This window comes from Acipenser ruthenus, chromosome 1 (assembly GCF_902713425.1).
Source record: "Acipenser ruthenus chromosome 1, fAciRut3.2 maternal haplotype, whole genome shotgun sequence".
NCBI lineage: Eukaryota > Metazoa > Chordata > Actinopteri > Acipenseriformes > Acipenseridae > Acipenser > Acipenser ruthenus.
This window is the reverse complement of record NC_081189.1, coordinates 118598018-118611425: the sequence shown is the minus strand read 5'-3', so window position 1 is coordinate 118611425 and position 13408 is coordinate 118598018. Positions and strand designations below refer to the sequence as shown.

The 13408-nt window shown below is 35.0% G+C and overlaps 1 pseudogene; it reads right to left on the bottom strand.

Annotated features, from left to right (window-relative positions):
* Positions 1-764: 764 nt before the first annotated feature.
* LOC117421123 (exocyst complex component 6B-like) overlaps positions 765-13408 on the bottom strand; it is a 186964-nt pseudogene continuing 174320 nt past the window's right edge.

Sequence of the window (13408 nt, the reverse complement as noted above, 5' to 3'; positions counted from 1 at the left end):
AAGGTAGGGTTTCTAAGCCAGGGTAGTATACATAGCATCACCTGATCCCCTATATTCTGTATTGCCTGAATTAAAGGGAAATATATATATATATATATATATATATATATATATATATATATATATATATATATATATATATATATATATATACATATATATATATATGAGTCGTAAGATAAATTAGTTGAAACAGTATTCACTACTAATGACATGACACCCCATTAATGACATTTGAAAAACAATTTGGGCAAGAGCAGTAAAACACATTATTAACCAACCAGGCACAAGGTATTTTTCTTTATTACAGCAGCTTAGATTCACTTGTGTACCAGTTCTCTGCGCATGTAAACCACATTTTCACAACATAATCTTCAGAAACAGCACAAGCACTTTACGCATAGCTAATTTACATATCAACCCCACCTTTCCCATTCATTTGCATGACGTCGGGTGATAAGCCCGGTTTACTCGAGTGAAATAAACTGACCGAACGGAAACCCAAAAAGCACTTTATACGAGACATTTTTCTCGTGTAAATGTCTCAAGTTAAAAAAAAAAAAAAAACTTGCATGGAAACCCTGTGAATCTCCCGCTTGCCCAACACACTGCATTGATTTTAAATTAAAACTGAAAGCAAGTTGGCTAAATCCCATCGCGGAGACCCCCTATCCAGATCTCTATACGCAGAAAGAAATAGTCAAGGCATATATTCCTTTTTTTGGTTGCCTATTCTAGGCTTTTATTACACCAACTCCCAATGGAACAATAACAACATAAAAAGTCCACGTTTCTGAAAAAAAAAAAAAATCTTACATTCCCATCCCTGTAGGGGGATTTCCCTTTCCCCATAAGATTGCATTTCAAAGTAATAGAAACTCCACTGAAATATACTATTGCACCTAAATTCACAGCAATGACCAACAAGTTATCAGATGATCATAGCGGTGCTTGCGATATGAACCCCACATCCCCAGAAAACAATGCAGCTGCCTGTCTCCTTTAAAAGATACTTGCAGCTGCATTACAGCAGTCGTTTGAAGATCATTTTCAGGACCCAGAGAAATCTGTATTGCTGTAGCACAGTAAGCACTGAAGGGAGCTGTCTGGCAACACGGAAAGCTATTGACAGTGAAGAAGGAAATATGATTCGTTCCATTTGCTGTTCAAATGGAGAGGCACAGTCCGAGGCCTGATTAGCTTGCTTTGGGAGTAGAAAGCAGTGTTGAAAGTCTTCACAAATCTAGACTAATGACGAAGCAGATCTGCCAAAGCTGGATGGCACAGTGACTGTAAGCTGGTATTAAGTGTTCTTAAAACCACAAACAGATCTGAACCCTGCAGAAATCCACCAAAGGGAGCTGAATTGCAGGTTTCTTATTCCTGTTCCGTGTCGGCATGGGTTTCTTTATTTCTTGAACCCTGTTCAGGTCCTGTTCCTGCTTTGTCAGCAGCAATCTTCTTTTCTTTCTGATACTGTATATCCATTGTCAGTTTGATGTGCCTATTTATTGCCATCAACTTGTCACAGCTGCCCAGGAGAGTGGGATTTGAGCAGTTAGTGGCATTGGTGTCTTTCGATGTTTCCTTATGGTCTAACTTATATCCTAATTGCTAAAGGGCTTTTCTGTTTTCTGCACTGCCCTACCTTTATCAGAACTAGGAACTGGACAGAACTGGCAGGACAACACCAACCTTCTTCTATCCGCTGCATCAAGCTTGGGCTTTAGCAGATAAACAGTGGATCTACTGCCATGGTTCACAGAACCCTTGCTGCAAACCCAGAAGCAGACAATAACACACAACTGTAGACAGTCCCAGAAGGGTTATTTTAGTTTTGTTGGGCCTCATGAGTATAAGAGAATGTGAGCTAGGTGCCGCTGAATCCTGGCCATTGAAGCACTGCTCGGAGCAAACAGAAGCATTAAATCTGGAGTATATGGTGCTGCTGGTACATCTGCATAGTCAGCCAGCATTCCTGCTGTCATGGCACATTAGCACTGCTCCCCTGGCTCAGGAAGTTGGCATGAGGAAACAACTGGGGGTTTTCATTATTAATTGGAGACATCTGGTATTTACTTGGCCAGGGTGGGTTGGAGGGGAGGGTTAAGCAGAAAAAAGGGGTGTGGCCTGCCAAACCAGGCAGCCAATCATTAGTGGTGGGCGTTGATGAGGCTCCTCAGTTGCTTTACGACAGTGTCGACCAGCTTCTGCTTGTCACGCTCGTTTTTACGGAACTGGGCAAACGTTGTTCTTGCGGCTTGTGTCTTTCATCCTGGGAGGAAACAGGAGACAGGGGGGTTAGTTTGAGATCCACCGTCATATGAACTCTATGGAAAAACATATACACGTTATACACATTATAAAGTATAGCATAGATATGAAATTTAACATGAAGTGACCAAAAAGGGTATTGTTGAAATAGCCATGCACTGCAGATGGGTTTTTTTCGTGTGTATCGAATACTATGTAGCCCCACTTGTGCTCATTTTAAGGTTTTCTTTCTACTATGCATTTTTTAATGCAAGAGCCATCTTTAAGACTGCAGTCTCCAGTATGTTGTTTAGCATCATGAGATGTGATGAATATTAAAAGATGACTCCAGTATGTTCATCATTATGAGATGTGATGAATATTAAAAGATGATCCCAGTATGTTCATCATTATGAGATGTGATGAATATTAAAAGATGACTCCAGTATGTTCATCATTATGAGATGTGATGAATATTAAAAGATGATTCCAGTATGTTCATCATTATGAGATGTGATGAATATTAAAAGATGACTCCAGTATGTTCATCATTATGAGATGTGATGAATATTAAAAGATGATTCCAGTATGTTCATCATCATGAGATGTGATGAATATTAAAAGATGATCCCAGTATGCTGTTTAGCATTATGAAATGTGATGAATATTAAAAGATGATTCCAGTATGTTCATCATTATGAGATGTGATGAATATTAAAAGATGATCCCAGTATGTTCATCATTATGAGATGTGATGAATATTAAAAGATGATTCCAGTATGTTCATCATTATGAGATGTGATGAATATTAAAAGATGATTCCAGTATGCTGTTTAGCATTATGAAATGTGATGAATATTAAAAGATGATTCCAGTATGTTCATCATCATGAGATGTGATGAATATTAAAAGATGATTCCAGTATGTTCATCATTATGAGATGTGATGAATATTAAAAGATGACTCCAGTATGTTCATCATTATGAGATGTGATGAATATTAAAAGATGATCCCAGTATGTTCATCATTATGAGATGTGATGAATATTAAAAGATGACTCCAGTATGTTCATCATTATGAGATGTGATGAATATTAAAAGATGATTCCAGTATGCTGTTTAGCATTATGAAATGTGATGAATATTAAAAGATGATTCCAGTATGTTCATCATCATGAGATGTGATGAATATTAAAAGATGACTCCAGTATGTTCATCATTATGAGATGTGATGAATATTAAAAGATGATTCCAGTATGTTCATCATCATGAGATGTGATGAATATTAAAAGATGATCCCAGTATGTTCATCATTATGAGATGTGATGAATATTAAAAGATGATTCCAGTATGTTCATCATTATGAGATGTGATGAATATTAAAAGATGATTCCAGTATGTTCATCATTATGAGATGTGATGAATATTAAAAGATGACTCCAGTATGTTCATCATTATGAGATGTGATGAATATTAAAAGATGATTCCAGTATGTTCATCATCATGAGATGTGATGAATATTAAAAGATGATTCCAGTATGCTGTTTAGCATTATGAAATGTGATGAATATTAAAAGATGACTCCAGTATGTTCATCATTATGAAATGTGATGAATATTAAAAGATGATTCCAGTATGTTCATCATTATGAGATGTGATGAATATTAAAAGATGATTCCAGTATGTTCATCATTATGAGATGTGATGAATATTAAAAGATGATTCCAGTATGTTCATCATCATGAGATGTGATGAATATTAAAAGATGATTCCAGTATGCTGTTTAGCATTATGAAATGTGATGAATATTAAAAGATGACTCCAGTATGTTCATCATTATGAAATGTGATGAATATTAAAAGATGATTCCAGTATGTTCATCATTATGAGATGTGATGAATATTAAAAGATGATTCCAGTATGTTCATCATTATGAAATGTGATGAATATTAAAAGATGATTCCAGTATGTTCATCATCATGAGATGTGATGAATATTAAAAGATGATTCCAGTATGTTCATCATTATGAGATGTGATGAATATTAAAAGATGACTCCAGTATGTTCATCATTATGAGATGTGATGAATATTAAAAGATGATCCCAGTATGTTCATCATTATGAGATGTGATGAATATTAAAAGATGACTCCAGTATGTTCATCATTATGAGATGTGATGAATATTAAAAGATGATTCCAGTATGTTCATCATCATGAGATGTGATGAATATTAAAAGATGATTCCAGTATGCTGTTTAGCATTATGAGATGTGATGAATATTAAAAGATGACTCCAGTATGTTCATCATTATGAGATGTGATGAATATTAAAAGATGATCCCAGTATATTCATCATTATGAGATGTGATGAATATTAAAAGATGACTCCAGTATGTTCATCATTATGAGATGTGATGAATATTAAAAGATGATTCCAGTATGTTCATCATTATGAGATGTGATGAATATTAAAAGATGACTCCAGTATGTTCATCATTATGAGATGTGATGAATATTAAAAGATGATTCCAGTATGTTCATCATCATGAGATGTGATGAATATTAAAAGATGATCCCAGTATGTTCATCATTATGAGATGTGATGAATATTAAAAGATGACTCCAGTATGTTCATCATTATGAGATGTGATGAATATTAAAAGATGATTCCAGTATGTTCATCATTATGAGATGTGATGAATATTAAAAGATGATTCCAGTATGCTGTTTAGCATTATGAAATGTGATGAATATTAAAAGATGATTCCAGTATGTTCATCATCATGAGATGTGATGAATATTAAAAGATGATTCCAGTATGTTCATCATTATGAGATGTGATGAATATTAAAAGATGATCCCAGTATGTTCATCATTATGAGATGTGATGAATATTAAAAGATGATTCCAGTATGTTCATCATTATGAGATGTGATGAATATTAAAAGATGATTCCAGTATGTTCATCATTATGAGATGTGATGAATATTAAAAGATGACTCCAGTATGTTCATCATTATGAGATGTGATGAATATTAAAAGATGACTCCAGTATGTTCATCATTATGAGATGTGATGAATATTAAAAGATGATTCCAGTATGCTGTTTAGCATTATGAAATGTGATGAATATTAAAAGATGATTCCAGTATGTTCATCATCATGAGATGTGATGAATATTAAAAGATGATTCCAGTATGTTGTTTAGCATTATGAAATGTGATGAATATTAAAAGATGATTCCAGTATGTTCATCATTATGAGATGTGATGAATATTAAAAGATGACTCCAGTATGTTCATCATTATGAGATGTGATGAATATTAAAAGATGATTCCAGTATGTTCATCATTATGAGATGTGATGAATATTAAAAGATGACTCCAGTATGTTCATCATTATGAGATGTGATGAATATTAAAAGATGATTCCAGTATGTTCATCATTATGAGATGTGATGAATATTAAAAGATGATTCCAGTATGCTGTTTAGCATTATGAAATGTGATGAATATTAAAAGATGATTCCAGTATGTTCATCATTATGAGATGTGATGAATATTAAAAGATGATCCCAGTATGTTCATCATTATGAGATGTGATGAATATTAAAAGATGATTCCAGTATGCTGTTTAGCATTATGAAATGTGATGAATATTAAAAGATGATTCCAGTATGTTCATCATTATGAGATGTGATGAATATTAAAAGATGATTCCAGTATGTTCATCATTATGAGATGTGATGAATATTAAAAGATGATTCCAGTATGTTCATCATTATGAGATGTGATGAATATTAAAAGATGACTCCAGTATGTTCATCATTATGAGATGTGATGAATATTAAAAGATGATTCCAGTATGTTCATCATTATGAGATGTGATGAATATTAAAAGATGATTCCAGTATGCTGTTTAGCATTATGAAATGTGATGAATATTAAAAGATGATTCCAGTATGTTCATCATTATGAGATGTGATGAATATTAAAAGACGACTCCAGTATGTTCATCATTATGAGATGTGATGAATATTAAAAGATGATTCCAGTATGTTCATCATTATGAAATGTGATGAATATTAAAAGATGATTCCAGTATGTTCATCATCATGAGATGTGATGAATATTAAAAGATGATTCCAGTATGTTCATCATTATGAGATGTGATGAATATTAAAAGATGATTCCAGTATGCTGTTTAGCATTATGAGATGTGATGAATATTAAAAGATGATTCCAGTATGTTCATCATTATGAGATGTGATGAATATTAAAAGATGATTCCAGTATGTTCATCATTATGAGATGTGATGAATATTAAAAGATGATTCCAGTATGTTCATCATTATGAAATGTGATGAATATTAAAAGATGATTCCAGTATGTTCATCATCATGAGATGTGATGAATATTAAAAGATGACTCCAGTATGTTCATCATTATGAGATGTGATGAATATTAAAAGATGATTCCAGTATGCTGTTTAGCATTATGAAATGTGATGAATATTAAAAGATGATTCCAGTATGTTCATCATCATGAGATGTGATGAATATTAAAAGATGATTCCAGTATGTTGTTTAGCATTATGAAATGTGATGAATATTAAAAGATGATTCCAGTATGTTCATCATTATGAGATGTGATGAATATTAAAAGATGACTCCAGTATGTTCATCATTATGAGATGTGATGAATATTAAAAGATGATTCCAGTATGTTCATCATTATGAGATGTGATGAATATTAAAAGATGATTCCAGTATGTTCATCATCATGAGATGTGATGAATATTAAAAGATGACTCCAGTATGTTCATCATTATGAGATGTGATGAATATTAAAAGATGATTCCAGTATGTTCATCATCATGAGATGTGATGAATATTAAAAGATGATCCCAGTATGTTCATCATTATGAGATGTGATGAATATTAAAAGATGATTCCAGTATGCTGTTTAGCATTATGAAATGTGATGAATATTAAAAGATGATCCCAGTATGTTCATCATTATGAGATGTGATGAATATTAAAAGATGACTCCAGTATGTTCATCATTATGAAATGTGATGAATATTAAAAGATGATTCCAGTATGTTCATCATTATGAGATGTGATGAATATTAAAAGATGATTCCAGTATGTTCATCATTATGAGATGTGATGAATATTAAAAGATGACTCCAGTATGTTCATCATTATGAGATGTGATGAATATTAAAAGATGATTCCAGTATGTTCATCATCATGAGATGTGATGAATATTAAAAGATGATCCCAGTATGTTGTTTAGCATTATGAAATGTGATGAATATTAAAAGATGATTCCAGTATGTTCATCATTATGAGATGTGATGAATATTAAAAGATGATTCCAGTATGTTCATCATTATGAGATGTGATGAATATTAAAAGATGACTCCAGTATGTTCATCATTATGAGATGTGATGAATATTAAAAGATGATTCCAGTATGTTCATCATTATGAGATGTGATGAATATTAAAAGATGACTCCAGTATGTTCATCATTATGAGATGTGATGAATATTAAAAGATGATTCCAGTATGTTCATCATCATGAGATGTGATGAATATTAAAAGATGATCCCAGTATGTTCATCATTATGAGATGTGATGAATATTAAAAGATGATTCCAGTATGTTCATCATTATGAGATGTGATGAATATTAAAAGATGATTCCAGTATGCTGTTTAGCATTATGAAATGTGATGAATATTAAAAGACAATACTGTTTAAAGATGGCACCTACATTAAACATTTTACTGGCTTGGAAAACAATTTGAATAACTATCGCTATATTCCTGTCTAACAGCTTGTCATGGGTATTATCTGGTCGTAGATTATCTGGTCATAGTTTTGGCTTCAGGTTGCAAAGCTGCCACACTGTCCTGATATGTTTTGCTAAAATAAATCCATCTTCATAACACTTAATGTGTTGTATCAGTTCAAAGCGTATTTTCTATTTGAACCGTTTCTTCTGAGACAAATGTTAATAATAAGCATACTCTTCTAAATGGCATGTGTTTTTTTTTCCTAAGAACTGGCACCATGCAGGAATCTCATGATGTAATGAGTTGTAGTGAACGCAAAAAACAACAGGAATATTGCAAGCACATCCCATTGTAAAAACAAAAACATGCATTCCACCCCTGTAATTTTGGAATTATTGCTGTCACAAAATTATTTGGTGTCCCTGTATGCAATGCTTCTCATGCTAATTGTAACAGAAATCATTAAACAGGAATGTGACGAGGTACACTCCGCCCCTGTTTGCAGTACACAGCAGTAAATAAAAGAACAAACCACAATACATTTGTATTGTCACACTCAGCCCATTTAAATACAGACTTAAACAGTATACACTATACAGAAGCAGCAATTTTAAAGTTACATGAAAACTGTAATGATCCCAGCTTCCCTGATAAACAGAGCATTCCATAATTTTGGAGCTCTTCAAGAAAAAGCCCTACCTCCCATGTTGCTTTTGTTGCATCCTGTGATTTCAGAGTGCGGTTTGGAAGATACAGGGTCAGTAACTCCTGCAAATAACTAGGTGCTAATCCATTCAGGGCCTTGTAAATTAACAGCAAAATCTTTAAATCAATTCTATACTGCACAGGGAGCCAGTGTAAAGAGGCCAAAACAGGGGTGATATGTTCACTTTTCCTGGTTTTAGTCAGAATTCTAGCGGCAGTATTCTGAACAAGCTACAAGTGGGATACCAAACGTTTTGGGACACCAGAAAAAGTGCATTACAATAATCAAGTCTAAATGAAACAAAGGCATGCATTAGTCTCTCGCCATCAGGTACGGAAATAATTGGTCTAGTTTGCCTATATTTCTCAAATGGTAAAAAGATACTTTAGTAACTTCCTTACTATGAGTCTCAAATGATAGATAGGATCAAAGATGACCTCAAACTCTTAATTTGTAGTTTAAGTTTTGATGAGAGACTGCAAGGGTCAAGCTCATGTAATCCCACATTTCCTTTTAGTTGATTCGGTGAGCCCACTAGCATAACCTCAGTTTTATCTGAATTCAACTTTAGAAAATTCTGTGACATCCAATTCTTGATGACTGTAAGGCAAGTAGCTAATAACACCCAGGCAGAAGAAATTCCTGGCTTTAGGGACAAATATAGCTGGGTATCATCAGCATAGCAATGGAAGTTCACTCCGTGTCTGTGGATGATGTCACCCAACGGTAGCATATATAATGAAAACAACAAGGGACCTAGAATGGAGCCCTGTGGAACACCACAGACAACTTCCGATAATGCAGATTTTACCTGCCCAATAGAGACAAACTGAAACATATCAGAAAGATAAGATTTGAACCAGGATAGGACAAGGCCAGACAGTCCCACTGAGCTTTCAAGACAATACAGTGGGATGGAATGGTCTACAGTATCTAAGACAGCACTTAGATCTAAAAGAATTAAAACTGATGGAAAGCCTGCGTCAGAGCTTATCAGCAGATCATTCACAACTGTGACAAGGGCCGTCTCGGTGCTATGTGCAGCATGAAAACCAGACTGAAACTTCTCGAATATACCATTAAGAGTTATGAGACCTGACATTAAATACACACACACACACACACACATATATAAACCAAGCTGGGACTTATTTTGATAGAATATGGTCAGGGATTACTGGTACATAACCTTTTCAGTAAGTCCTTTTAGCCAAATAACATTTGACAAAAAACACAAGGGGCCACATTCATACTGTATTTAACACTGTGCTAAGTTAAGACATTTGGTTTCTAAAAAGAAAACAAAACACCGATGTTAAAAAGGTTTCAAATAACTAATGAGTTGAATTTTACACACACCTAAGCTTTTTCTTGCTAGTTCTGTAACATAAGCAGTTTGTTTTCATACACATACATATATCTCATTGCATCTCCGAATGTTAAACACCAAATTGGCAGCAGGGTTGGGGGTCAATTCCTGTTTTTCAATTCAAGTTCCTTTTTAAAATACATTTTAAATTCTAATTCCAATTTCCTTGTAATCAATTCCAACAGATCACTGATCAAAATTGCAATTGATATTCTGTTAAAACAAGCTTCTCACAGTGGCAACAAATTACTTCAATTGTCATTTCAATTGTCAATTGTCAATTCAATTATCTTGAAATGAAAGCAATTAGAACATAAGAAAGTTTACAAACGAGAGGAGGCCATTCGGCCCATCTTGCTCATTTGGTTGTTAGTAGCTTATTGATGCCATCAAGCAGCTTCTTGATGGATCCCAGGGTGTCAGCTTCAATTGAACAACTCACAACAATTATTATGTCTCTAAAATATCAATTCCAATTCAAAGGAATTGGAATTGCTTTTAAAAAGGAACAGGAATTGACCCCAACCCTGAAACCAAGTTGGCCTTTAACATTCCGAGATGCAACAAGAGAAAGACAGAGGCCAGAGAGAGAATGAGAGAGACTGAACTGGAATCAACCCTTGACTGCCAGGCTTAACTGAAGCACAAAACAGATTTAGAGTACCCAGCCACCGCAAACAGCTGCATGTCAAACATTTAGTATTTTCACAATGGGTCATCCAAACCAACACCAGAAGTTACGGGTTAAATGCAGTATTTCAACAGTGAATTTGAGAGCACATGACACAAAGCCAAATATGTGTGGGAGAGAAAAAGAAAAGAACAAGTCACACAGAGCTAGGAATGGAAAGCACTTAAGAGTCCAAAGTTGACTTTGAAAGGGACAGACCATGACGTTTCAAAAGAACAGCAGAGCAAGTAAAAGGACACAATGCGAGTCAGACAGAAAACAAGCAAAGGCAAGAGAAAGCCAAAGAGCGCTCAGGTGTAGCAGACGGCCAACAAAAACACAGCCAAGCAGCCAGACTGTCCGAAGCTGGAAAACAGAAACAAGGACAGAGAAAAGGGGACAAGGACAACATGAACGGAAAGGGCAGGCAGCAGGAAAGGTGCTTCCGCTCTAGACATTCTTTTTAGAAAAGGCCAAATTTAAAGAGAGAGAAAGAAACAGACACTGGTGAGTAAACTGTACCCTCCACAGTCGCACCACTTAAGATATACAACAGCCACCCTGGCTCTCCATGCCTGGTAAAAAGAGGCTTAGTAAGGAGCAGCTTTGATATAAGTGCTCAGGTGATTCGTGCTGTAAGATATCTATCCCATTCGGTAATGGTTATATTTCATACTTGAAAGGGAACATCCCAACGCACAGTGTATCATTGTTTTTACGGTGAAAGACAGTTAAACTAGTTAATTCACTATTTCACTGGTATTATTCTGTTCTGTGGTGCACTGTTGAAAGGGTTACTCTTACTTAATAAAGTTTGGGTACTCTTCAGCTCTCAGCATTTACTTGTAGGAGAATTGATATGCCATACTGGATGTCCAAAATGGAAATGGAAATGTTCCCTAAATTTAAACGGCGTGGCAGTCTAAGTAATCTACACCGTCTTGCTAGAACCATGTTTCATGTGGGGAAGTCAACAAACTGCTTTCTTTAGGTTTGACAAGTGAGCAAGTAGAACGGTCTGGCGGTCCAGTGGGCTACCAGGAGCCAATGGCCTATACCCTACCAAGTATATTATTAATACAGTTCCACAACTACCTAATTATTACTAGTTACAAGAAGGGAATTAACCTCTAATGAGTCATACAGTCCGACTCTTTTGGCCCTAATATCTATCTTTCATTTCCAGGAAGATTGTAATCATTCTTTTTACAATCCCACTAATGCAGTCTTAGAGCCATGTCTCTTTTTGTCGATAAGAAAACAAAAGATCTCTGTTTGCCTCTCTGACTCAGAAATGCCTGCTCAGTGAACTAAATGTTGACGACCAGTGGACAGGGTTTTGCTGTGTACAAAGGGTACGGAGTCAGTACACGCAACGTGTTTTTTCTAGTGTGTATCATGGCTGGTTTTAAATGTATTCTTTCTAGTTTCAGAAACAAACCCAAAGTTTGTATTTATTTTAGGTTTTAAAGGATGGCTGCCCATGTCAGTTTCTTACCTCTTATTAGCTTTACTAACATTTTATTACTGATCCCTTTTTTTATTGTGTTGAGAATCTTTTAAAATGTGTTTTTTTTTTACATTCATTCAGAATATGCAATGATTTCAAATGCTATCTTTATCTACATTGCTATAGATAAAGGTATTTTATATATCTGTATTTTCCAAAATGAAATATAAAAAAAAAGAAAAAAAGAAAAGAAACAAAAGAGCTTCAACACAAAACAATGGAACGGGGAGAGATTATCCCAAGAACGCAGAAACAACACAGGAGAATCCTGTTTAACCGCTGCAGGTACACAAGGAATTGAACTCTTCTGAATGGCTTATAATACACAGAGGATATTGAATGATCGTTTATGGTATAAGGTTTGTATTCACCACAGGTGGATGTCCCAGTACACCACAACATGGGTGAGTGGTTTATGTAAAGACATTCTGCTCAGATGAAATGCGTATACCATGATCGATCATTCAGCATTCTGTTTATACCACATGTATATATATATATATATATATATTTTTAAATAAATAGCAATACAATTTGCACATTTTTTTATATTAAATCAATTCATTTGGGGATTAATTTCATTACTTTACTTTCATTGTCAACAGACTGTACTTCGACGTGGATTCGTTTCGAACCCTCCTTTTAGCTAAGTCAGATGAAGGCAGATTGGTAACTGGCATTTCTTGACTAAGAAAATCGGAATCCAAATCAAAACAACAATAGAAATTTGAAATTTCAGACATTTCCAAGTTGTTATGAAACACGTGTCGGTGTCAGTAATGTTTGAAGTATCACAGCGCGGCTCCATCCTGAATTCCAGCAGCACACCACCGGATTGGAATGGGACAAAGGCACATTCGAAACTAGTCTGGGTAAACATGTTGTTCCTCTCATGAATAGTGAGACGCTGGTGGTATAAACTCAGATACTCACTTCTCCAGCAGGGCCAGGGCTGTGTTGGGGTTCACTCGGAGGTACTTGCAGGTGGGGCGTCCGTAGTCAGCCAGGTATGTGGACCAGTCCCACTGAATGAACAGGTCCAGGAGTTGCGGAGGAACACGTGATAGGAGAGGGTAAGAAAGAGTTAGGGTTAGGAT